Source organism: Gossypium raimondii, chromosome 9 (genome assembly GCF_025698545.1).
Source record: "Gossypium raimondii isolate GPD5lz chromosome 9, ASM2569854v1, whole genome shotgun sequence".
In the NCBI taxonomy this organism is placed as follows: domain Eukaryota; kingdom Viridiplantae; phylum Streptophyta; class Magnoliopsida; order Malvales; family Malvaceae; genus Gossypium; species Gossypium raimondii.
In genome coordinates this window covers 9,615,885-9,643,385 of record NC_068573.1, presented here as the reverse complement: position 1 = coordinate 9,643,385, position 27,501 = coordinate 9,615,885, and the positions used below count along the sequence as shown (strand labels likewise).

At 33.0% G+C, this 27,501-nt stretch overlaps 2 long non-coding RNA genes and 1 other non-coding gene across 10 annotated transcripts; all 3 read right to left on the bottom strand.

The window, feature by feature from the left end:
* Positions 1 to 2,491: 2,491 nt before the first annotated feature.
* Positions 2,492 to 4,939, bottom strand: LOC105798377 (uncharacterized). 6 transcript variants are annotated; one of them, XR_008188768.1, is made up of 4 exons: positions 4,866 to 4,939; positions 3,408 to 4,543; positions 2,893 to 2,956; positions 2,492 to 2,820 (listed from the first exon to the last, which is right to left on the bottom strand). It is a non-coding gene; the product is annotated as an uncharacterized LOC105798377 (transcript). The 6 variants fall into 6 exon arrangements; XR_008188770.1 differs by having other exon boundaries at positions 3,408 to 4,521; positions 4,866 to 4,936; XR_008188771.1 differs by having other exon boundaries at positions 3,408 to 3,513; positions 3,725 to 4,930.
* Positions 4,940 to 5,028: 89 nt separating this feature from the next.
* On the bottom strand, positions 5,029 to 6,252 carry LOC128032508 (uncharacterized). 3 transcript variants are annotated; one of them, XR_008188772.1, is made up of 3 exons: positions 5,595 to 6,252; positions 5,395 to 5,493; positions 5,029 to 5,111 (listed from the first exon to the last, which is right to left on the bottom strand). It is a non-coding gene; the product is annotated as an uncharacterized LOC128032508 (long non-coding RNA). The 3 variants fall into 3 exon arrangements; XR_008188774.1 differs by having other exon boundaries at positions 5,029 to 5,105; XR_008188773.1 differs by having other exon boundaries at positions 5,663 to 6,251.
* A 7,004-nt stretch (positions 6,253 to 13,256) lies between these two features.
* LOC128032739 (uncharacterized) lies at positions 13,257 to 16,145 on the bottom strand. The gene is made up of 2 exons (XR_008189034.1): positions 14,308 to 16,145; positions 13,257 to 13,570 (listed from the first exon to the last, which is right to left on the bottom strand). It is a non-coding gene; the product is annotated as an uncharacterized LOC128032739 (long non-coding RNA).
* Between the last annotated feature and the right edge of the window lie 11,356 nt (positions 16,146 to 27,501).

Here is a 27,501-nt window from a genome sequence, read left to right as displayed (position 1 = left end):
GTAAAGCGGAAGCAAACTTATGGCAAAAGAAGCCACAGAGAATAATAGAAAGCCACAGAAAAGAACGCACACAAGGTGTTTGAGTAAAAACTCACAAAATTCTTTTATTCACAAAGAGTAATGAAACAATGAATGGAGTGAGTACAAATGAGGGGGAGGATCTCTATTTATAGTTGAACTCCCCCAAAACTGACGATCAAGATATATTTACATCGACGGACGAGATTAACCATATCCCTTAATTTTAAAGATTTACAAGATATGCCATATCAGATCTAATCTAATCTTTACAAGATATGATTCCCTCAATCTTTTAAGATTAGTTACCAAATTAGCCTAAGTTGTCATATCTTCATTATCAGGCCCACTAGGCTTCAATCTGACAGGCTTCTCCAACAGCTTCCTGAATTGGGTCAGTTCTTACGGGCCAAATGATCCCCATCTAAACAATAGGCCTCCATTGGATGCATTTGGTGCGATGGTCACGAGCTTTGAACTGCGGCCCGTGACACTATCACCCACTATAATCAACACTACAAGAAATTAGGACTTTAGCGGCATTTTTAGTGGCGTTTGGACCAAAAATACCACAAAGGTTATACATTAGTGGCGCTAGCAGAAAAAATCCGCAATAAATAAAGCAATAGCAACGTTTACAAGAAAAACGCTGCAAAAGGTGAGCAATAGTGGCGTTTTTGGTCCAAACGCCGCAAAAAGTTGAGCAATAGTGGCAATTTTTTGTCCAAACGCCGGGAATATGTATTATCTTTTGCGAAATGGTGTTGTTTTGTTAGCTCGAAAATGCCTTGGTCTTTTTCCCAAAATTAGTTCCCCCTCCTCAAAATCCCTAAGTAATTTTCTCAGAACCCTTCCCCTTTTTCCCTTATTCATTTCCCCCAAATCAATTCCCCTTTCCCGAAATCCCTAATTTTAACCCAAAATCCCTTTCTTTTTTTTCCACATTTTATTTTCCCCAAATCAATTATCCCTTTCCCCGAAATCCCCAACATTTATCCTAATTCCTTTATTTTTTCTCTAACTGTTTTTCTCAAAATCAGTTCCCCCTCCTCGAAATCCTTAACTCTTTTCCCCAACACCTGCTGCATTTTCGTCGGTAGCCCTCTACTACATCTTCGTCGGTAGCCCTCTGCTGCTTTGTAAGTTTCTTTTATTTTTCATTTTTTTTATTGTTATTTTTTTCTCATCTTTCAAATCCTAATATTTAGCAATGCAAAAACATCTCTTCTGGATAAACACTTCACCAGAAACAGCAACCTAGAAAAGAAGAGAAAGCAGTAATCTGGTAATTTTTCATTTAATTCAATTTTTTTATATCTATTTTTTAAACTTTTGGGTAATGTTCTTAATTTGGTTGAAAAGTATACTATTTTATGTATATGGATTAATTTGTAGTAAATTGTCATAGGAAGAGTTTAGTTTCTGTTTTTTTGTGAGTGAGGAAAATACACATTCAAGCTTGACGAAATTTATCTTGATTTGGTCTGAAATGATAAGGGTAAAATTGAAAAAAAAAAATTTGTTGTTGAGTGAAATAGCTATTCTTTGATGAAAATAAAGAATGTTATTGTATAAGGCATGAATTTCAATTCGATACATTAAAAAATTCGTTGAGCCAAATTACGGAATAATCATTTCTCTTTGAAATAGATCCGGAATGAGTTGGCTATTCATGCCAACCAAATGTACTGTAAATTTTGTTGACATTAGTCACTAAAACTTAAGTGACTAAAAAAAACGCTAATATCACTACACCAAAACAGGCTTTTAGCGGCGCTTTTCGAAGCGCCACAAAAAACGCCGCTAATGACAGCATCGCTAACTTTAGCGGCGCTTTCCGCAACAAACGCCGCTAAAGACCATGAGCTTTAGCGGCGCTTTCCTACAAACGCCGCTAAAGACCATGACTTTTAACGGCGCTTTTGCTACAAACGCCGCTATAGATCATGACCTTTAGCGGCGCTTTTCCAACAAACGCCGCTATAGATCAGGATCTTTAGCGGCGCTTTTCTTACAAATGCCGCTATAGATTAAGATCTTTAGCGACGCTTTTTCCACAAACGCCGCTATAGCTGAAGACCTTTAGCGGTGCTTTTACCACAAACGCCGCTATAGAACAAACCTTTAGCGACGCTTCTTGCAAAAACGCCACTAAAAACATAACATTTAAAAAATTATTTTAATCAAATAATATTTTTTTATGATAAATATTATATTATGTTTTATTTTTTAATTTAAACTTTAAATATACTTTTAAGGATAAATAAAAAATATTATTTAAATTAATATACTTTTAATCAAATCAATTTTATAGTGAATCGATATTTTTCACCACGTTTATCCTTTTCTGAAGCATTGAATTTCAAGATAGCATCACTCAATCTCGGGCATATTAAATGTTAAATTGTTTTGCTACCATCAAATCTTATCTATAAGATAAAAGTAGCATAATGCTTCTAGAAAATAATCCAAGTGAGAAACTATGGAAGTAATACTGCAGAAATCAATAACAAGGGTTTTAACAAACATGTTCATATATCCAGCTCGCAATTGAATAACATATATCATACATCCAATATTTTCAAGAAGTAAGCAAATCAATGACGAAACAAGGATAGCAGTAAAATATGTAATGCCCACCGGTGACCAAAAGGAGCCCAGACGTAAGTTGCTTCAAGAAAACAACTCTCTTCCCCATAAACCTTCCAGCCAACAAAATTAACACGGTCCTTGGTGTAATGCTTGCTGTAACTTTGCTACGGTAATCTCGAGAACAGCTATGCTATCTAAAAGCTCCTGGGCCTGAAATCCAAGTTTCAGAAATTGAGAAAAGAACATAAAAAAAGAATAGAAATCCCATAGAAGGAAACTGACCTTATCTTGCTAGAGCTAAGTGCAAATCGGTCTCTTTCTGCAACTGCTGCTACAACTTTTTAACCTGTATCACCCAAGTGGTAGCATGTTGCATGAGAATGAGATATAAATCCTGCATAAAGCTGGCTGTTACCGGTAAGAAAAAAAAGAAAATCAAAACATGTATATCATGATAACGGCATGTCATTCATTAGCAAAACCGTTAATTCTGAACGAGTAAACAATTGTTTCATGTTTTCATATGTCTCCCCTTAAAAGTCTATTGTTATGCCGATGCTTCTTTGCTGGTATAACAACATGATTTTAGAATCTAAAACTCTTTTCATGGGACTTACCATCCTGGTATAACAACATGATTTCAGAATCTAAAACTCTTTTCAACAAACCTAAACAAATATATCATAAATTCATAATAAAAACCCTTGCTCTCTTAGTAAAATTAACAATTTCCCCTCATAATAATTTGGATTCTGGAAATTTTAAGGAACATAATAAAATTAGCTATTGCAAATTACCTCCAATTCAGAACAAGAATTACAAGAATCATCCCCAGCTGAAAATAACTTGCTCCAAACCTTACCACTCTTCCATTGTAAATACCTATTAATAGAACTTCTTCCCCTACAAAACCATCAACCATACTGCATTCACCATTACAAAACCAGAAAAAAAAGTAGAAAATGAAAAAGGACAAAAAAAAGACCCACCAACTGATTGGTAGAATAAAACCCCCATTATAACCATCTCAAAAATGAAAATCTATTAAACTAAAATATGAGCAAGAATTTGATAGTAAAAACAATTGCACATAAAAAAATCATGTAAAACAAACCTTATTGGTGAGAATTCCTTTGATAATCCTACAAAGCACTTCCATTGCTTATTTGTTCAACACAAACTCAAATGTTGAATATCCTACCATGGTACGATGCAGATTTGCACAAACAGAAGCATAACACATTCATATCAAAACACCAATTTCAATAGGCTATGCCTAATTTCCAATTTTTCATATTTGGAATGCAAAGGCATATATATAATTTCAACTTAGATATAGGTATAACAGGGAGTAAATCTATCTAATTCACTAACAGTATAAGCTATTAAAAAAATAAAGCAAGTAATACATAATTCCACAAATTTTCAAGTAAACTCAACAGAATAAATTGAAACAAATGTATATATATTTTTAAAACTTCATAGACCTTTCTCTAAAAACTTCATAGTAAACTGATTCAGTCTACTTTTTACTTGTACAACAATTACATGATATGCCAAAATAAAAAATATGGGTCTGCGCCACAGAATCCATAAAAAACTTCATAGAACTTTCTCTAAAAATTTACTTGCCAATGTTCTCAACCTTTTTTCAGGAATTTGGAGCACGCAGAAACCATATAATTTAGCTATCCCATTTTACAATGAAAGCTAGGAACACACAAGAAACAGATGAAAAAGGATAAATCTAATACCCGTAAAGCATCAGTAACTTGGCGTCCTTGTAGCCCATCTTTTTGCAGAGACCATCTATTCTCAGCATTTTTCTTCTTTGAAAAACCCGTAAAATATGGGTTTTGGTGTTAAATAATGCGACTTCCATCAACACCAAGGTCAAAATCATAGCTTATTCTTCCATGTTAAGAAAAGTATGCTAAAAAATGAGGGTTAGAAAATAAAATAATGCCTGGTTTGAAATATACTTTATAAACTAGCATATGGAAAGCAACTGATGAACTGAATTTCATCACAGTTTCAGATGAGATGGAAAATTTAAGAAATAAGATATCAACAACAGTAAATCAGTGCCATATAACTTGATAGTTGATATACAACTACATAAATCAAATAAGCAATGAAATTCAAGGCTTCACTAAGTTCAACAGTCACTATAATAAGCGCTTTCAGTTTATACATCATCAATACAATTGACAACCACACTTCTAATTAAAAGGTGAATCAATCTTAACAGTTACCTGGCGTGAATAATGCTCAGCGTCCCTCTTCATGGCAGCCATTTCAACCCTCATTTTCTGCACTTCAGCCTGCAGCCAGACAAATAGATCAGAGAAAATAAATCCACAAATCAGCCAGCAAAAGAAAACAAAATAATCTTGATATAAATGTACAATGATAATACTTGCCTCTAATGAAGAGAGCTTTCTCTCAGCATCTCTTTGACCTTGGCGTGCATGCTTCACTTCCTCCTGCCATGCCTGCATCTAACATCACCATCTTTAAGCCATTGCCTCTTACATTAATTACAGTTGGTGGAACAGCTAATGGCCACAGATTGTGCCTATAACTAGATATTAATTACATTTTGAACTGTTGACTTCAGAATGTTCTTAATGATATAGAAACCCACATTCCAGTAGATTACTTGAGGTACTGAAATCAAATAGGTAAGATGCATTTTATTTTCTAGACTGGCTAGATGGAAATAGACCAAAAAATATAATTCGCAAGACAGAGTTCAGAAAGTTACATCCTCATCATATTTACCTGAAGCATTTGATTTGCTTCTTCTGGGGACTTCTTTTGTCCACGACGAAAACGAGCTTCCATGTCTTGCAATTCTTGATTTAAAGATGTGCATTCAACCTGATATATCAGGTTAATTTTAAGAGATTTTTCACTTCATATTTAGCCCAGCCAGAAGGACAAGCTTTCATTAAAAAAGCACTGTTATCATTTTGTTTTACCTCAAGAAGTGCCACCTTCTGTAAGTTTTAGCATTCCATTGTGAATGTTAAAAAATTTCCAAACTCACCGTCGATCACAAAGCACGAGACTACCGCCATCGAAGCATATAAAACAAACATCTTCTTCATCATCCTCATCCTTCCTTTGAGGCGGTGGCGGCGGCGCCGATGACGACGTGGTTCTCACTTGATTCCTCGACGGTCTTCCCCGTCTCCGCTTTCCAGCACTCATCTCAACAACTGTCACTCCATTCTCCCCCTCCGCCGTAGCACCAGCAACTCCACACCTTGTAAAGAATCACCACTCAAACTCCTACAACTATTATCAACAGAAATAATCAAAGAAATATATACTGAAAGCAATAGAAATAAATAAGAACACCTCTTGAACAGGAGGAAGTGCGGCTCTTCTTAGTTTTTCTCTTGACATTTTCCCTTGAAATCCTGTTTCATTTCCAGTTCTTCAATGGAAAGAAAGTACTGATTTTTCTTCTTCTTATTCAGAAAGATCTGATTGAAAGGGAAAATGGGAAATTTGGGGGCAAATTTTGAGATTGAAAGAGAAAAACAATTAAGTACAAACTTTTATTTGGGGCATTTAGGGCGCTCGATGGATATGAGAAAAAGAGGGAGTAATGAGCGGGTAGTCAAAAATTATATTTTGTGAGTGGGCGGTGTTTCTTTTAAAAACGCCACAAAAAATTATTTTATTTTGTATAAAACGACGCCGTTTTGCTCTGCTGAAAATTTCAATATATTTTTAAATCCACATGCCAATACATATAAAGTCTATCTATTATATATTTCTTAAATAATTTAAACTATACTCATAATTTTAATATATTTAATTTATTATTATCTCTTTTATAATTATATAAGAATATATTTAAAATATAAATTAAAAAAATAATTAATCTAAACCCAACACCCTAACCTGACCCCTAAATCTCTAAACCTTAAATTCCTAACTCTTAACCCCTAACATTTAATTCTTAAACCCCTAACCCCTAAACCTTAAATTGGACATTGGCAAAATTTAATAAGTATTTGCGGCGTTTTCTTACAAAACGTCACTAAAATATTTCAATCCAGGACATAAAAGGCACCGCATTGATAAAATGCTCTTTATACTTGCGGCGCTTTCAGTAAAACGCCACAAAAATATTTCATTCTTTACAAAAACGACATCGTTTTGACATATTTAAAATCATATGGAAAAACGCCGGTATAAAATTTTTATTCCTCAAATTAAATGACGCCGTATAGAAAATTTAGAACATAAATTTGCGGCAATTTTTGGCTTAAACGCCACTATAAAATTCAATTATTCTAATGAAACGGCACCGTTTTTAAAAATTCGAATGTATATTAGCGGCGTTTTTTGCTATAAACGCCGCCAAATCTCAATTTTTTATATTCAATTAGTATAAAAACTTATATAAAAATTAACCATGTTTACAATTTTTTTATATCTTTTACACTTATATAAAAACTTATTTAATATGTAAATTAAAAAATACTAATTACCCTAAACCTTAAACCCTAACTCGACCTCAAATCTTTAAACCCTAAATCTCTAACTCTAAACCTCTAATCCCAAACTCATAACCCTAATTACCCAATTAACCACTAACCACTAACTACTAATCCTTATTATTTAATATATAATTTAAAAAACAGAAATTAAATCAAATACTATACTCTAACCCGACCATTAACCCTTAAATCCTAAACCCTGAACCCTAAACCCATAACCCTCAGCCCCTAACCTCTAACCCCTAACCCCTAAACCTTATTTAATATATAAATTAAAACGCACTAATTAATCTAGACCCTAAACCCTATTCATTATTTCTAGTGGGTATTAGACCAAGTAACAACCTCATTTGTCCCTTTTCATTCATTTTCAGTTCTTACTCTTGAGTAGGTACTATTAGGTCATTGTTGTGTTCATGTTTGATTAACTAAATATAAAATTATTTTTGGTAATAAAATTATCAATATATAATATTATTTATCACGATATTTGGTGTTTTATATTACCTTATTTGAATTATTTAATCGAACTATCAAAATTTATTATTCTTAAAAAATTATTCTATTTTTTATTCTTTACAACACAACAATTTAAGTTTTATGATATTTTATTTTACTCATAATTTAATATATTTTTCTAGTAAAGTAGTTTAAATAAACTGTGATTGAAAGATAATAATAAATAGTTAGGAGTTAGGACTTCTCTTTAATAAAAACATTTTGTATTAAAAAATATAATTTGTTATCATTTAAATGTAAATTTGTTATCATATATAATAAATACAACGAAATATCAATTTTTTCGACTTATAATAAAAAAAATATAATTGAAACATTACTTGAGAATATATCAAAGAATGAGATAATTGAAATGGTTTTAGATTTTATTATTATTAGCGGCGCTTTTTCAAAAACGCCGCTAAAGGCCGAGCATTAGCGGCGCTTCGTAAAAAACGCCGCTAAAGGCCCCAGCATTAGCGGCGCTTCCTCAAAAACGCCTCTAAAGGCCCCAGCATTAGCGGCGCTTGTTCTAAAACGCCGCTAAAGGCCCCAAAACTTAGAAAACGGTTGGGCTTAGGCTTTTTGCGGCGCTTTTCGAAAAACGCCGCTAATATTATTTTTAGCGGCGTTTTCCAGAAAGCGCCACTAATGCTCGACCTTTAGCGGCGTTTCTATAAAAGCGCCGCTAATGCTTGATTTTTAGTGGCGTTTTTTGTCCAAATGCCACTAAAAACGCCGCTAAAAGCCTGGTTTGGTGTAGTGTATTTGAATTACTATTTATATAGTTACCCTTTTAAGTTATTTTAGAAAAAAAAATCATTAATTTTTATTATTTATTTTTTTTGCCAAAATTAGAAAATGGCCAATAGAAGGTTTAGAATTGATAAGCAGTAAGCAGGAACTGTGAGAGTTACAAGTATTTTAACCTCAGATCAATGTATCTATATATTCAGTGTAACCTACCCAAATTCGGCTTTTTTCTTTTGAAACAAATATGAAAAGCCAAGTGTAACCAAAATGGCATGCAAATGCAGTGCAAACTTTCTATATCAGTATGAGCTTCTTATAAAAAGCTTCTTCTTGTCAAAAAGCTGTTAAGCCTAGTTGAACATGCATGTCACAGATTCAAAGCATTCTATGCAACATTGGCCAAAGACAAAATTTCAAGCATCCTAAATATGCATTGCCAGTCCATTCTTTACCCACAATAATGCAAAATAGGTAACCAGAATTGGTCAACTTCTGGGCTGACTTTTTCTTTCAAGGTTTCATTCATTCATAGATTCCTATTCAAACATCTCTCAGTTTGTGTTTACAAAAAAAAAAAAAAAAAAACCAGACAATTTTATGTTAATTAATTACATTTGTGTGTTAGAAATCCATATATAGACGGGGTACTTGAAATGTTTGGGGAAGAGCAAAATGTTGTAACCAATGCTAATTGTTTTAGTGCTGTATTCATTTAAGAATTGTTGATATTTTAGAGCCCTGAATTGAGCTGAAATCATTGTTTATAAGTTCATTTAAAATTTTGTTATTAATTTTGTATAAGTTGTGAATTTTATTTTATCAATTTTGTTTACTACTAGTTTCGAATTGGTTAATTTTAGTTCTATGTAGCAGATACATTTTGAAACTTTCGAATTGGTTTAACGTGTTTATGGTCAATTAGTCAGTAAACAAGTGACGTCGCTTACCCCTTAATCAAACCTGACATGCTCTATTATAAAAATCAATGAAAAAGATCAGTTGGAAGAATTGAGGACCAAAAGTCTTTGGGTCTGAAAGAAATGGTTAAGACTTAAGATCCTTAAAGATTATTTATTATTTCAAAACAGGTTTCTTGCATTTAATATATTATTAATAAAATTTTATCGATTTTAAATATAGATAATATTTTATTAATTTTAAAAATAGTTATATTTATATAAGAAAAAAATAATATTGGTTAATTGATTAAATTAAAAATTGGTGGTCTGTCTAATTTTGTGCATACCGAAGATAGGAAATACACATATTTATTAGCTAATTACTACTTTCTAAAGGAACTAATTACTACTTTTTAGACTTATTTAATATGAAAATCAGATTTAACATTCAATTATGTTTTAATTGAATAATTTAGTTCAATTGGTCCAACTGATTTAATTTATATTTTAGTTGAGGCTAACCGCCGAGGGAAGGACTGAAATGATATATTCCTAATTTAAATCTTGATCTTGTTAAATATTTCAACTATTTTATATGTACTATTATTGTTGTAATTAGGTACTAATATTTCAACTATTTTATGTGTATTGCAGATAAAATGCTTAGAAGAAGATTGCGAGATCTAAGTATTATTCAAAATCCTCCAAATTAGGAAGAAACAAATGGTGAACGACAGATTACTATTGGATCTTCAAATGTTTCGAATACAGCTGACAAACCTGCAGAAATTCAAAGTAATGTTAACTTTAATTTACATGCATGTTGACTTTTATTATTGATTTTTGTTTCAAATTCTTATATTATAATATATCATTTTTTTAGCTGAAAGTGGTGGGAGCCGCAAAACTCGAGGACGTACACTATTAAAAGATTTATACGAGTTAAATTCTGTCGAGCGTGTCAAAGTAGCTAGAAACAGTCATGGTCAACCTATTGGATCAGAAGCTCGACTTTTAGAAGGATACTTGGGCATTATAGCACGAAATGCCAATTTGTTGCCTATCAACTACGAGTCATGGCATCATATGCCTGATAGTAACAAAAATCAAGCTCTCCATAATATTAAGGTAATAACGTGAATGTAATTTATAATACTTTGGTTTAAGTTTCATTTATATTTTATTTCTAAACTTGTGTTATTTTCAGAAGAGGTTTGCTTTACAGGTCTCGGATAATTATGTGAAGAAGGTATTAGGAAAAAAATGAAGAGACCATAAAAGTGCTTTAAAGAATGAATATTTTAAGAAAAATATAAGCCTCGAAGGGAAATTGTGAAATATCTCACCGAGAATGCTGAGGTACCAACGGAAAGATGCAGTTAGATTTTGGAATTCAAAGAAATGAGAGGTATTACGTACTTCCAAACTCTTATAATTATTCCAGTTTATAGTATTTACTATATACGTAATAATAATTTCATAATGTAGGATCATGAGCGAGTTGGAACTAAAAGTAGGCAAAAACAAAAATTCACACACACAGCTGAGTCGAAAAGTTTTGCTTGTGTAGCTGATGACGAGGTATTTTGAATTTATTAATTGTGTCAAATAATAATTACTTTCTACTAACTAATATCTTTCCTACTATATTGTAGGAACTGTCATCTGGTTAAAAAGTTGGACGCCTTCAACTTTTTGACATTACACATAGAAAGAAAGATAGATCTCCTATGACTACTGAAGTTGCAGAAATTATGATATATTTATTTAATAAAATTTGAATTATTTTAAATATTTATCATGTTTAATTATAATGGTTTAATTCGTCGTTTTTAATGCAAATAATGTTAAGTTATGGTGCATTTGTTTTGATTATATATTTCGTTTCTAACTCTTTGATTGATTTATTAGGAGAAACTAAAGGATAAAAAGGCGGAGTATGAAGCGATCGCTTCAAGTGATAGTTCTGTTAATCTTGACGACATTAATAACCGAATTATTACTGAAGTTTTGGGTCCTGAAAGGTATTGTCGGCTTCGATTTCAAGGATTTTCTGGTAACCTAACCCAATATTCTGGATCCAGCTTGTAACAATACATGCCTTCGGGGAATCAGGCTCAAGCTGAAGTTCAGAGGTTAAGAGACCAGATGGCTCAGATGCACGAGGGCACAGTTGAGTAAATTGCTCAACTTAAAGCAAAAGCAGCATTGAAAGAAGCAAAGGCTCAACGAAAATATGATGAACTCCAGCTACGACTTAAATCGAAGGCAGCAGCGAGGGAAGCAAAAGCAAGCAAAACTCCAGCTATAGCTTCAGAATATGATGAAGATGTATCAGTAGTCGCAGAATCCACCATCTTAGACTTTTGTTTTCTTATTGTGAGAATATTTTAACAATGTAACTTTTAAATATAATATATTTTGTTATTTCATTTATTAATTTAGATCATATACATATTTATTTTGTTGGATTTGAAGTATCATTTAAATTTGAAGTTTTTGGTTGGATTTGATGTTACAAGAAATTATGTTGACAATTCAGGTTTTATATGAATAAAAATGGGTTGGTAAAAATCTACCAAAATTAGTGGTGTTTTTCCACAAAGCCAAAGAACAAGACTTTTAGCGACGCTTTTACTAAAAACGCCGCTAAAGAACATGACCTTTAGTGGCATTTTTACTAAAAGCACTGCTAAAGGTCATGTTCTTTAGCGGCGTTTGTGGGAAAGCACCGCTAAAGTCATGTTCTTTGGCAGCGTTTGTGGGAAAAGCACCACTAAAGGTCATGCTCTATAATAGCGCTTGTGGAAAAGCGCTCCTAAAGGTCATGCTCTATGGTGGGGTTTGTGGAAAAGCGCCGCTAAATGACATGTTCTTTAGCGACGTTTGTGGGAAAAGCGCGGCTAAAGGTCATGTTCTATAGCGGCGTTTATGTGGAAAATTTAGCGGCGTTATCTATAGCGATATTTTTTGCGGCGCTTATCAAAACGCCACAAATTTTTTTAGCGGCGCTTATAAGCGGCACTATAGGGCCAAACAAACACCGCTAAAAACCTGTTTTGCTGTAGTGCAAATTTGTTATAAACTTTCATCTCCTCATAATTTATTTATTAATATTTTATATATGAGTTAGCTTCTTTTCTTACTTAGTTGCTTCAATTATCTTCGATTCTTGGTACCATGTATTATAAAATTATGAAATATAGTAAATGTAAAAATGTGATTTTTTAATAAAAGTTATTTTAAAGATAAATGTGAAATTGATACCAATAGAAAATATTAACACAAATATTTTATGACATCATCAATAATTCAATTTTAACATGAATTGGTAAAGATTCAAAATGATTAAACAATTCAATAATATAACTAATACAAAATATAAAATTTAATTCAATAATATAAATATTTGACATAAATTGAAAAAAAATTAAATTTCGAGGAAGTAAAAGTTTTGAGGGAAAATAAAAGAATTTTTTTGAGGGTTTAGAGGAAGTACAATTTTTGAGGAAAGTAAAAGGGTTTGATATTTGGTTTATTCAATTATTCAAGCTATTCAAGTTCAACAATTTAACTTAATTTGAACTTGAAATTGATAAAAAATTCGAGTTAATTCGATTAACTCAATTAATTCAATTCAAATAATTGAAAATTAGAATATTTTTCAATTTTTGAGTCAAATCAATTTTACTCACCCCGCTTATATGCCATTAACATCTTATAAAGATCTCGCTAAGTATTAAGGAAAAAATTTAAAACATTGGGATAAAGCATTTAAAAAATAAACATTTTCTTAAGAAAAGTTAAGAGTAGTTTTCGATTCAAGATTTTGTAATTTTATTTTCATAAAATCATATCCAAAGTAACGAAATTAAATTAAGTAAATTTAAAAAATAAAATAAATGTTTTTCTTTTAACTATTGTTAATAATAATTTATTATATTTACTTTATAATATTATTTATAATAATTAATAATTTTATAATAAACTTAAATCGATTAAATAATTTATTTGACATTCGTTGTCGGAGCAACTACAAACATTTAACATTCAATTTACAACTTAATGTATACAAACAAAACAAGGATCAATTTGTAAAATTTTCAAAATTTCAGAACAACGTCGCAACGTGAAGGAGATCCTTATCGTGACATGACATACTGACTTGGCCTCATTCTGATGACAGGTTCCTTGTCATGCCATGGTCTGAAGTCTAGAGCTTGTCGCGACGACCATTTCCCGATGTCACGATGTGGACTCTATTTTGGTGCAAATTAGGCCATTTGGTACCTATTTCAAGTCCACTTATCAAACTTACCATTTGGTGCATATTTTCACAATCTTTCCTACACCAAAAACATTTCAAACACATACTAATATGTGTATAAACATATGCTATCAATTCAACCAATTAAACATAACATTCCAATATTATGACATTCAACTTAACCGTTTAACAATTGTCAATCATTTACCTACTCAAGCTTCTTTAAACATGCCAAAACACATTCATTTATACCATTTCATTTTCCATAAAAACATTTAAATTCAACATTGCATATAACCATTTCCAAATCAACCAATCCAATATACCTCGATTTGGCATCAAAATATACAAATTCAACCTATCCAAACTCAACTTATATTAATATGCTTTTAAACCATTCCATATCATCATTTTTCCATACCATTTCATTTGGAATTATGAAATTATAAATATCATTCACACCACACAACATATTACCAAAATTACATAAACAAATTGGCATTCACTTTCACAAGATCAAGTATTAACCAAAGTTCATCCAATTACAATTTTAAGTCAACATGACAACACCTATGTGCATGCCACATAATCGAACTCAAAAATGATCAAAAGACTATCGAGTCTATAATAGGATAGTGTGAGCTTATCGACAATACGCTTGACATGTTATGCAAGTTGGTAATCTATAGGGAAAGAGAAAAACAACGGGGTAAGCATATTAAATGCTTAGTATGTTCATAGGCATTAAACAACAACTTACCTCAATTTACCATTTAATACTGTAAGTTGCTAGCTTGACAAGCTTGCCTAAACATGGAAACCACATATCAACAAGGTGAGATCAACATGTAACCATATCATATAGTAATTCAAACATAGAACAATCTCATTTATTGGAAATTAGTCTATTTCCACATCCATTCATGAATAATGTCATAAATTCACTATTTATTATCATAATAAGTTCACAAGTATCATTTTTTCTAACATGTCAGTCATTTCCGAGCCTGATAGCTCTTTCATACATATTTGACCCCTATGGATCATTTTCAACTCAAATTAAATGGTATCACATTCTATATTTCTATCACATTTAATTTTATTACTATTAACTCATTCTAGTATTTTTAACCCTATTAACCTGACACAGGCTCGATACGAATACACGGATCCATCGCCCCAGGTTGCCCAACAACAATGACGCTATAACGATGCATAATACCATTCCAGATTACCCGACAATAATGGTTGTCTCATCTCAATTAATCTATCACCCAAAATTGCTCGACAACAATGAATCAATATATAAAAACTACCATCCCAGGTTGCCCGACAATGATGGCTACCAACAATACTCTTTGACCCTATGACATGTCAACCACATCCAACATAGTCCAAACAACTAATAGGGTAACCAATTTTCAATTTCATTATTCAATTCAATTTATACTTTAGCAAGCCAAATTCGTCATCAATTTATCAATCAAAATATCATTTAATACATAATATAGCATGATTCATCTCAATTCCAAGCCAATTTCACAATTTCACCAAATTGTACTCTTTTCAATTTTATTCAATTTAGTCCTCTATCTCGATAATCAATTAAATCCATACCAATATGATTTGATCATTCATAATCAACTATAAATTCATTAAATATCTCAAATTTCAATCATCATATTCAATTTATTAATTAATTTATTATTTCTTTACGATTTAGTTCATATCTAACCTGTTGTACCAAATTGCAAACAATTCAAATTACTATTAAATATACAAAATTCGTAATTCAAATATATAAAATCTAAATACAAATATAAAATATGAACTTACCGGTTAAATCAACAAACAAGTTTAAACTTCAAGGATTATTCAACCAATTTGTCTTCTACCCGTTTATTTTTATTTGGTCCACTTTTGATCTATACAATTATTCAATTAAATTTATCAATTTCAAACCTCTTATTTCATCCTATTATAAGTATGTATAAGTTCAATTTCATTTTTGAATGTTCCTAAAATTTTACATTTTATTCAATTTTGTCTCTAAAACCGAAATTTCAATATCTTTCAAATTTAAGTTTCGATTTTGAAATCGATCTGAATTACATCCTTCTAAGACCCTCTACTATCCATAATTATAGAAATTTCATAAAAATTTTGAAATATTTTTACTTTAGTCCCTATGTTCAAAACTAACAATTTTTACTTTACATCTTAATCCCTTTTCATATCTAAGCTTAAAATCTTACCAATTAATACCAATTTCTTCAAGCATTCATCAATAAAAAATTTTAGAAACTTTAACAATTTTACAAATTGGTTACATGGACTAACTAAATTAAACTCTTATGACCTCAAAATATAAAAATTATGAGAAAAATTAATTCAACTTACCAATTTTGTGCCGAAAGTTTAAGCTCCCCAAACTCTATTTCTTTTCTTTGTTTCGGTTGAAGAAGATGAGAGAATAAAATGTTTTGTTTTTCTTTTACTTTCGTCTGATATACTTTAGTTATTAATTAGTTAATCAAATTTAATTTAATTAATCATTAATTAATAAAGCTTAAGCATGATTAGCCAAAGTTTAGTGGATTCAAGATCATTCACGATTGACTATTTACAATTGGGCTAATTGCTCAATAGGTCTTTAAGTTAATTAAAATCAATAGTAATTAACTTTTATTATTTTTATAATTTAATCCTTAACCTTAATTAACTACTCATGTGACAAAATCAAGGGACTAAACTTTAATTAAATTTTATACTAATCTCGTAAATATTATATTTAATATTTACAAATTAAAAAATAAATAATGAGATTTGAAAACCGCTGTTTTCAATACCATTGACTTTTGAGTCGTTACAGAATAACTAAAAATGAACCCAACTTGAAAAATCCAACTCTCAAATCAAAACCTAAAATGACCTCAATTCAAAGTAACCTAGATTTAAGAAAAACTCACTCGGTACATGCAATTAAAAAAAATTGTAATTAACTTAAATTTAAAAATTAAAATTTGAAATATAAAAAATAGAAAAACTAAATTCTATAAAATAAAAGTATAAAGATTAAATTTATAATTTCTAAGGATTTGTGGCCCATTTTAACTAAAATTTGCGGCTAGCTTGACAAGTTGCATTTTGCCGACATCCATGTTGTTTATTGACAAGTTGCATTTTGCCGACATCCATGTTGTTTATTGACAAGTTGCATTTTGCCGACATCCATGTTGTTTATCCACTAAAATCCATATTTTCGTGCAATTTTGAGGTTTATTTTTTTTATCATCATTCTAGTGTATTAAACAAATATATAATTGGATTGATGATGTGACTGCTCTTTAGCAGTCGAGTTAGAAAATTTTTTAGGCCGAAATTAAATTATATATTTTATGATAGTAAAAATGTAATTTTATTATTTTAATAGTTAATGTTTTTATAATTTTAAAAGATTAAATTAAATTTTTATCATTTTTGGGGGTTAAAATATAATTTTGCTATTAATAATTTAAAATTTTATAACTTATAAAGAGTCTAAATTAAAAAGTTACCATTTTAGTTAACATAAATTAGTGGATGATGACGATTAATTCCATTAGTTTAAATTGTGATTAAAATATGTATGTTTAATCAAACTTCCCTTTTTTATCAACTAACTTATGGTTGTCGATTCCACCAATATAATCCTACATCTAATTTGCAAACTTGAGCAGTATAGGGAGTAGGGTCGATCCCTCAGAGACTGGATTTACTAAAAATTGTTTCTCTTTCTCGACCAGATTTATGTTTGGGCAGTTGTCGTGCCCAAGAAATTTGGGGGGATAAAATTTGAAACCTGAAATAAACAGGGGAAAATATACCTAAAAAGTAAATGCTAAAAATAATTAAATAATAAAAACAGCAAGGTAAATCTGAAAAAAAATCAATTAAACTTAGCTTAGCTTAGCTTTAGGCACGGGTTTTTTCTCGTCTTTGAACCGATCCTCGAAATTAGATGAACTCCTCTTTTCCAATAAGCTAGTTATAGCTACCAAGAACGCCTTGGACACCAACTCTTCCTTGTGTAAATTAGTTACGGAACGTCCACTAACTAACCCTTGCCGATCGAACAACCTACGAAATGTTTGTGATTTAGAACTCCGGTAGCTTTGCGTTCTAGAAGAGTCTAACTCGAACCAATTCCCTCAACCACATGGGACATTTAAATCCGGTTACTACTTCCCTTGACGGAACCAAACAGCAATCCCCACTTGGCACGCCAATGTGTTCACGGAAAACCGATTAGACAATCGATCATTTCAGAATTCCAACTGTACGTCTAACCACACTAACTCAAACGACGTTTTTTTTTACTTAGTGTTGATTTGACTTTGTGAGTTGATGAAGTCATACTCTTAATCCGGAGAAGTAATAAATATTGAAAATTAAGAATTGAATTGTTCGGGTTCGTAACTCACGGGTCTTGACGAGGCTAACACCAACCTAAAGCTGAAATGGATTCAGTTGACTAAGGTTTGAGGCATGTTGGAGTTGGACATATTTGGAGAGGGTTGGATAAATGAAAAAGAAATGTAGGTGGGTGGGTGTGGGTGACGCAAGGTTTGGCTGCTAGTGTTATATTTCCCAGGCTGGAAATTAATAAATGGGAAAATATTAATAACTAATGATAGCAAATAAATTTTGCAAGAAGGAAAGAAAGATTGTGTTCAAAAGATGAAAGCTTGATAAAAAACTTGATGATTAAATGAACATAGTATCCCCCTATTTATACTAGTGGCTTTGAACAAATTTGTCAAATTAAAGGCCATTAGCCATAGAAAATCAAGGAAACAAAATATTCTCATGATATCAAAATCCCTACATAATCTCTCACTAAGTCAAAATAAAATTTCAGCTAATTATATATTGGAAAAATTCCGTTTTGGCCCGCCTTCTTTGCTCATTCATTCAATCTAGCCCAATTGTTTCCTTTTCTTCTATTTAGTCCCAAATTGCACCCCTGTATAAAATTCAATATAAACATGGAAAAATCAATAGTGCATTCTCATAAATTGACCAATTAAATTACATAAAATATGTATTTTTAGCATTTAATCAAATCCCCCTTACTTAGTTCATGCTAGTCCTCGAGCATTTTGTATGTATCCGCAAAAGGAAAAATTTCCTCCATAATAGGATTTGACCCCATGAATTGCACAATTCAACAATTTAGTCCTTACGTATTAACCTAGCCTAAGAAATAAGGAAGAGTGCCCCTCATTTTTATTTATTTTTGTACTTAGGACATTTTCAAATTTTTTGACGCGAGACATGATGACAATCCAAACACCATGTTTCAGTTACTCGATTCGGATGTCTCTAAGCGGGTTATTTCGCCCTACTCATGATAGCTTGCTAGTGGAGTGAGTGCAGAGAAATTGGACAGCCATACGGACCTTTTTACGCGAGATGTGATGACAACCCTAGCACCACATTCTGGTTACTCGGTCCGGTGTACAACCCTAATTTTCACTCATAACATTGGTATCAGAGGAGTATTATTATTATTATTTATTCTTTTTTTTTTAAAAAAGTATTAAAAAGTTTATACATAAAGATCTAAATAGCTAAGTATGTCAAACCATGAGTGGACCATCCCAATTTATCAAGGAAATTATTTACCTTCCACGAGAAACATGCAAAAAGCGACAACAGATAAGCAAATTAGAATCAATTTATGTTCCCCTCCCCCTACTTATTTTACATTGTCCCAATGTAATTTGAATTAATTAAAAGATAAAAAGTAAAATTAAGTAGGGAAAGGAAAAAGAAACTCCCCATGTATCTCAATGTCGTGGAGGGTGGCCTTGTAGGTGTGTGAGAACATCTGTTACTAAGGTGCGTAAAGACTCGAGTCCTTCCTCAATTCGGGTTAATCAAGTTTCAACAAATGTAGGGGGCTTCAACTTTATCTTAGAAGGTCTACCTGCAAAATAAAATAAAATAGAAGGAATAAAAATAAAAATAAAAATAAAATAAAATGTAATTTTTATTTCTCGAATTTATAGCTTAGCTGATGCTATGCTTAAATTATTAAAAACCAAGATTATGGGATTTAGCAAAATGGCCGTGATAAATGCACCAGGTAAGTTCTCAAGAAAGAGAGGTGAGTCACAATGGACATTCTTAAGTACCAAGTCTTTCCTTAGACAGAACCGATCCTCGACATGCATTTTCACTTTCCGTTTTACCTTATAAAAATTTTATTTGTATAAAGGAAAAAAAATTGGGTTGCCTCCCAATAGCGCTTTGTTTAACGTCGTTAGCTCGACGACCTGTTATTCAAATTCTGGGCTCCTCGAGAACAATCTCCTCAACTGTGTGCGTTTGAAGATTTTCGTAAAAGGGTTTCAATCGTTGACCATTCACCTTAAAGCACTTCTGGGTTTCTTCGTTTTGAATTTCCACTGCACCATTCGAGAATAAATTAGTAATAGTAAATGGACCTATCCATTTGGATCGAAGCTTACTAGTGAAAATTTTTAAGGTGGAGTCGTATAGGAGAACTTTTTGTCCTATTGAAAATTGCTTCCTAGTGATTAACTTATCATGAAACGCCTTCATCTTTTCTTTATAAACTCGAGCATTTTTATATGCATCATTTCTAATTTCCTCGACTTCTTGGATGTCCAGTTTTCGAGTCCTTCTTGCAATCTCCATCTCCATATTACATTGCTTAACTGCCCAAAATGCCTTGTGCTCTAATTCGATCGGGAGATGGCATGGTTTCCCAAGAACGAGTCGGTAAGGTGACATGCCTATTGGTCCCTTGTAAGCTATCCTATAAGCCCAAAGTGCGTCATTTAGTCTCAAACTCCAATCCTTTCTGTTAGGTTTAACAATCTTTTTGAAAATGGACTTGATTTCTCGATTCGACACTTCAACTTATCCATTTGTTTATGGACGGTAAGTAGTGGCAATTCATTGAGCCACTCCATATTTCTCCATAAGATTACTTACGAGCTTATTGTAAAAATGAGTTCCTCTGTCACTGATTAATACTCGTGAAGTGCCATAACTGGAAAAGATAGAACTTTTAAGAAAGTCAACTACGGTTTTAGCATTATAAAAATGAGTTCCTCTATCCACTTAGAGACGTAATCAACAATTAAGAGTATATAAAAATTACCGAAAGAAAAAATGAAAGGTCCCATAAAATCGATGCCCCACACATTGAAAATTTCGCAAATATGAATAGGAGTAAGGGGCATCTCATTTCGACGACTAAGGTTGCCAACTTTTTGACACCTTTCACAGGTTTTGCAGAATAAAAAGGCATCACAAAATATGTTTGGCCAAAATAGTCCACATTCGAGAATTTTATGTATGATGCATTTAGATCCAAAGTGTCCTCCACATGCATAAGAAGGACAAAAAGTTAAGATGGATTGTACCTCTATTTCTGCTATAGAACGTCGAATTACCTGATCAGAGTAATGCTTCCAAAGGTAAGGATCGTCCCAAATGTAATACCGAGCATCCTTTTTTATCTTATCTTTTGTAGACCTTGGTAATTCCGAAGGAACAATACCTGTAACGAGGTAATTTACTATGTCTGCGTACCAAGGATGAACCGCATTGGCTGAAAATAGGTTTTTATCTGGGAAGTTGTCATTCAACGGTGTGTCATCTATTGGAATCGATAATCGACTCAGATAGTTAGCTACTAATTTTTCGCATCCCTTTCTATCCCGGATTTCAAAATCAAACTCTTATAGGAGCATAATCCACCTAATCAGTCGAGGTTTTGCCTCATTCTTCCCTATTAAATATTTCAAAGCTGCATGATCAGAAAAGACAATCGCTTTAGTTCCTAACAGGTAAGATCTAAATTTTTCTAAATCAAACACAACAGCTAATAATTCTTTCTCAGTGGTTGTGTTATTGCTTTGGGCAGCATCCAAAGTCTTCAAAGCATAATAGATAACATGAGGTTCTTTCCCTATTCTTTGGCCAAGAACAGCTCCCACACTTCGGTCACTTGCGTCACACATGATTTCGAACGGGAAGTTCCAATTTGGTGGTTGAACTGTGAGAGCGGAGACCAATTTCTGCTTCAGCACGTCAAAAGCGTCTTTACAAGTCTGGTCAAATTCAAATTCTTTATCTTTTTGTAACAGACTGCAAAACGGTTGCGCGATTTTCGAGAAGCCTTTCATGAATCGTCTGTAAAATCCTGCATGGCCACGAAACGAACGAATAGATGTCGGGTAAGGTAACAAGTTAATTATATCCATTTTTGCCTTATCGACCTCAATTCCTTCCGAGGAAACTATACGACCCAAAATTAATCCTTTGTCAACCATGAAGTGGCATTTCTCATAATTTAAAATAAGATTAAATTCTAAGCATCTTTGTAATATCTTAGCAAGATTATCAAGACATTCGTTAAAAGAGTTACCATATACCGTGAAGTAATCCATAAAGACTTAAATGATTTTCTCGACATAATCAAAGAATATGTTCTCCATGCGTCTCTGGAAAGTGGCCGGAGCATTACAGAGTCCAAACGACATTGGTCTATATGCAAACGTTTTGAAGGGGCATGTGAAAGTTGTTTTGTCTTGATCCTCAGGAGCCACTAAAATTTGAAAAAATCCCGAATACCCATTGAGACAACAATAATAGGTCTTACCAACTAATCGCTCGAGCATTTGATCGATGAAGGGAAGTGAAAAATGGTCTTTTCGGGTAGCTACATTCAACTTCCTGTAATTGATGCAAACCCTCCATCCATTCTGGACTTGGGTAAGGACCAGCTCTCCTGACGAGTTTTTCACCACTATCACGCCAGTTTTCTTGGGCACGAGATGAACCGAGCTAACCCAATCACTGTTGGAGATCGGGTATATCATTCTAGCATTTAACAATTTTTGGATCTCATTCTTTACTACCTCCATCATGGGTGGATTAAGGTGCCTCTGAGCATCTCTTTTTGGTTTCGTGTTATCTTCGATGGAAATTTTGTGCATACAAGTGGATGGACTTAGCCCTTTTATGTCAGCTATTGTCCAACCAATAGCTTCCTTATAACCTCTCAGAACTCGAACTAGACTTTCCTCATTGTCTTTGGTAAGTTTGTTTGACAATATCACCGGCAATGTGTCTTTTTCTCCCAAAAAGACGTACTTAAGGTGATTCGGTAATGCTTTAAGCTCCAAGGTTGGTGGCTGCAAAACCGAGGGCAACATTTTAGTTTGGGAAGGTAATAGTTCAAATTGGTTACCTCGATTCGTCAACGATGGTTATGTCTCCAAGTGTTTGACAATTTCTCGCAATGGATCTTCTATAATTGCTAATTCCTTGAGATAATTTAAAACATCCATGTCAATGCTTCTGTAAATGACAGTTTCTAACTCATCAAAGTCATGATATTTGGAATAAGATTGAGTTACAAAATCTATACTATTGATACTGGAAATATTTAATAGTGAGTTCGGATGACCCATAGCTTCGTAGACATTGAATTTCATGATTTCCCTATCAAACTCCATTATCAGTGTTCTGCTCCAAATGTCAATTTTTGCACTTGCGGTACTTAGAAACGGCCTTCCAAGCAAAATGTCAGATGAATTAGTTGAATTATCGTCCTCCATATTAATAATGTAGAAATCTGCAGGGAAAACTAATTCGTTAACTTTAACAATGACGTCTTCAAGTAACCCTTCGGGATAGACGACTGACCTGTCCGCCAACTGGATTATTACTCATGTCTCTTTTAAAGAACCTGCATTAATCAACTTATAAATAAAATAAGGCATAACATTATTGGAAGCCCCTAAATCACACATGGTTTTCTTAATGCCTACATTACCTATCTCACAGGAAATAGCAAACATACATTGGTCCTTGTATTTGGGCGGAACTTTCTTTTGCAGTACTGCAGAGACATTTTCTCCTACATTTACTCTTTCGTTACCTATTAACCTCCTCTTGCTAATACACAATTCCTTGAGAAATTTTGCATAACGAGGGATTTGTTTGATAGCGTCGAGCAAAAGGATATTTACCTTCACCTTCCTGAATGTTTTGAGGATTTCTTTTTCCTCATTCTCTTTCTTATCCTTTGCTAGCCTCTCTGGAAAAGGAGGTGGCATCACAACTGGTTTCTGAATTTCTGATTCCGATCTAGATTTTAGATCAGAGGTCTTTTTTCTGTTCCTTGTCTTGCCCATGACTTTTATCTGAAACTATTTCTAGAACTTTTCCGCTACGAAGAGTTATTGCACTTGGATTCTGCCGAGGATTTGGCTTTGTCTGGGAAGGTAATTTACCTTGAGATTCCAAATGATTAACTGCCATTGAGAGTTTACTAACTTGATTAGTTAACTCTTGTATTGATACGTCTGTAATCTTTTGGTATTTTGCAGCATCGACGGCAAGTCTTTCCACAACAGCTTCTAGAGATGTGCTCGGTTTGGGTGGCAGTTGCGAAGGTCTCAATTGATATGATGGATTATATCGGGGATTAGCTCCGTAATTCAAGTTGGGATGATCCTTCCACCCGGGATTGTAGGTTTTGGAGAAAGGATCATAGCGTCTTTGCAGTGGTCCCGAAAAACCTCTGATAGCATCAACATGTGCGGTTGAATTGTCGTTAAGGATTGAACAATATTAGTAAGCTTATCCAATTTATCTTTTAAGGATAAAACGTTTACCCCATTAACCTATCTTGTGGGTTTTGAATTCGGCCGATATTGTTGAAAATTTGCAGCCATAGTGGATATTAGTTCTCTTGCCCTTTGAGGAGTCATATTTACAAATGCCCCTCCACTAGCAGCGTTAATCATCTTCATCTCCATAGGGAGTAAACCTTCGTAGAAATACTGAAGAAGTGATTGCTCGGTCAAATCGTGTTGAGGACAACTTGCACACAGTTTTTTGTACAGCTCCCAATAGTCGTAGAGCGATTCACTCTCTATTTGGCGAATTCTCACTATGTCTCTCCTAAGTTCAATTGCTCGCGATACTAGAAAGAATCTGTCAAGAAATACACGAGATAAGTCATCCCATGTTGTAATAGAACCGGGGGTAAGTAAAATAACCATTCTCTTACTGTATCAACTAAAGAAAAAAGAAATGCTCGAAGTTTGATTTTATCTTCGGTTACTCCCTGAGGTTTCATGCTTAAGCAGACCATGTGGAATTCTCTCAAGTGAATGTATGGATTTTCGTTCTTCAAGCCTCAAAAAGTGGGCAAAAGGTGAATCAGGACTGATTTTAACTCGAATGGGGTTTCTCCGATTGGATAGTTGATTCATAACGGTGTTTGCTCGTTGGGAACAGTGGCTAGTTGATGAATGGTTCAATTTGCCATCCTTTCTGGTTCACCGAGGTTGTCTTTCGCTTCTTTCATTTCAAAAAGTGGTTCGGTCTCAGGTTCAACCACTTCGACTTGTTTCCCACGTTGAATTGCCTCTGTACGAATTACTTCGCTCAACTTCTCGACGTTAAATTCTAGGATCCTTTGTCCTAGCTCAATTTTTACTTTACCTACACGTTTAAGAGCTTCCGTCTCTTTTCATCGTGCTCGTGCCGATTTCCCGATCTCTGGGTCATATTTGAGATCTCCAGATGAAGATCTAGTCATGAAGATAATTTAAACAATTGTAAGTGTTGCCAGTTCCCGGCAACAACGCCAAAACTCATGGTTGTCGATTCCACAAATATAATCCTACACCTAATTCGCAAACTTGAGCAGTATAGGGAGTAGGGTCGATCCCTCAGAGACTGGATTTACTAAAAATTATTTTTCTTTCTCGACCAGATTTATGTCTGGGTAGTTGTCGTGCCCAAGAAATATGGGGGGATAAAATTTAAAGCTGGAAATAAACAGGGGAAAAAATACGTAAAAAGTAAATGCTGAAAATAATTAAATAATAAAAACAATTAGGTAAATCTGAAGAAAAATCAATTAAACTTAGCTCAGCTTTAGGCACGGGTTTTTTCTCATCTTTAAACCGATCTTCGAAATTAGATGAACTCCTCTTTTCCAATAAGCTAGTTATAGCTACCAAGGACGGCTCGTACACCAACTCTTCCTTGTGTAAATTAGTTACAGAATGTCCAACAACTAACCCTTGCCGATTGAACAACCAATGAAACGTTCGTGGTTTAGAACTCTGGCAGCTTTGCATTCTAGAATAGCCTAGCTCGAACCAATGCCCTCAACTGCATGGGGCATTTAAATCTGATTACTACTTCCCTTGACGGAACCAAATACCAATCCCCACTTGGCACGCCAATGTGCTCACGGAAAACTGATTAGACAATCGATCCTTTAGGAATTTAAACTGTACGTCTAACCACACTAACTCAAACAACGTCTTTTTTGACTTAGTGTTTATTTGACTTTGTGAGTTAATGAAGCCATACTCTTAATCCAGGGAAGTAATAAATACTAAAAATTAGGAATTGAATTGCTCGGGTTCATAACTCACGGGTCTTGACGAGGCTAACACCAACCTAAAGCTGAAATGGATTTAGTTGACTAAGGTTTGGGGCATGTTGGAGTTGGGCATATTTGGAGAGGTTTGGATAAATGAAAAAGAAATTTAGGTGGGTGGGTGTGGGTGATGCAAGGTTTGGCTGCTAGTGTTATATTTCCTAGGCTGGAAATTAATAAATGGAAAAATATTAAGAACTAATGATAGCAAATAAATTTTGCAAGATGGAAAGAAAGATTGTGTTCAAAAGATGAAAGCTTGATGAAAAACTTAATGATTAAATGAACATAGTAGCCCCCTATTTATACTAGTGGCTTTGAACAAATTTGCCAAATTAAAGGCCACTAGCCATAGAAAATTAAGGAAACAAAATATTCTCAAGATATCAAAATCCCTACATAATCTCCCACTAAGACAAAATAAAATTTCAGCTAATTTCATCTTGGAAAAATTCCGTTTTGGCCCGCCTTCTTTGCTCATTTATTCAATCTAGCCCAATTGTTTCCTTTTTCTTCTATTTAGCCCCAAATTGCACCTCTGTATAAAATTCAATATAAACATGGAAAAATCAGTGGTGCATTATCATAAATTGACCAATTAAATTACATAAAAATATGTATTTTTAGCATTTAATCACTAACATCCACACATTCGTGTCATTTTCAGTTTTATTTTTCTTTTTATTATCATTCTGGTATTTTACTTGAACAAATATATCATAATATTTTTTTTCTATTAAAATATGGACCATTTTACCTATAAAGGCCCATTTCTAATTTTGCTTTATGAAAATGGATCAAATTTTTCATTATTTACCAGAAAGGGCCGAAATATGCAAAACCTGTCCACGTAGAAATGTTTTTGTGTGAAATTTTAGCAAATCGAGTCCCTAGGGGAGCTATTTTGCCATGTCAGCACAAAACGTGTTGACGTGGAAGCGTTTTGCTGACATGGCAAAATTCCTCTCCCAGGGATGCGATTTGCTTCGTGTTTTTTTCCCCAACGGCAATTTAAATTTTTGACTGTTGGGGGGTCCAACGGTAACAAAAAAACTATAAAACCCTTCCTATTTTTTCCCACAATATTTCTTCCAAATTTGGCAAAAAAGCTCTCAAATTTCTCCCTAAATTTCTCAAAGCTCTCTTTAATTAATTATTTCCTTTAAATTTTTTCTAATTTAGTATTTTTGTAATTTCAAAAATATTTGATCGTGTTAGGAATGGCTGGAGAATTAATCCGTCTCGATCATAAACATATCTCCGTCCAACGAATGTCAATTGTAAGTGTTAATTTTAATTTTTGAATATTATTTATTATTTTTTCATTAATGTAATTTTAATTAATTTTTATTTTATAATTTTTTATAACAGTCTGTAGATCGGGTGTTACAATGTTATATCTGTAATATGTCTGGTCCTCAATCACCATTGACAGAAAATTACAAACAGGTTTTTGGCAGGTGG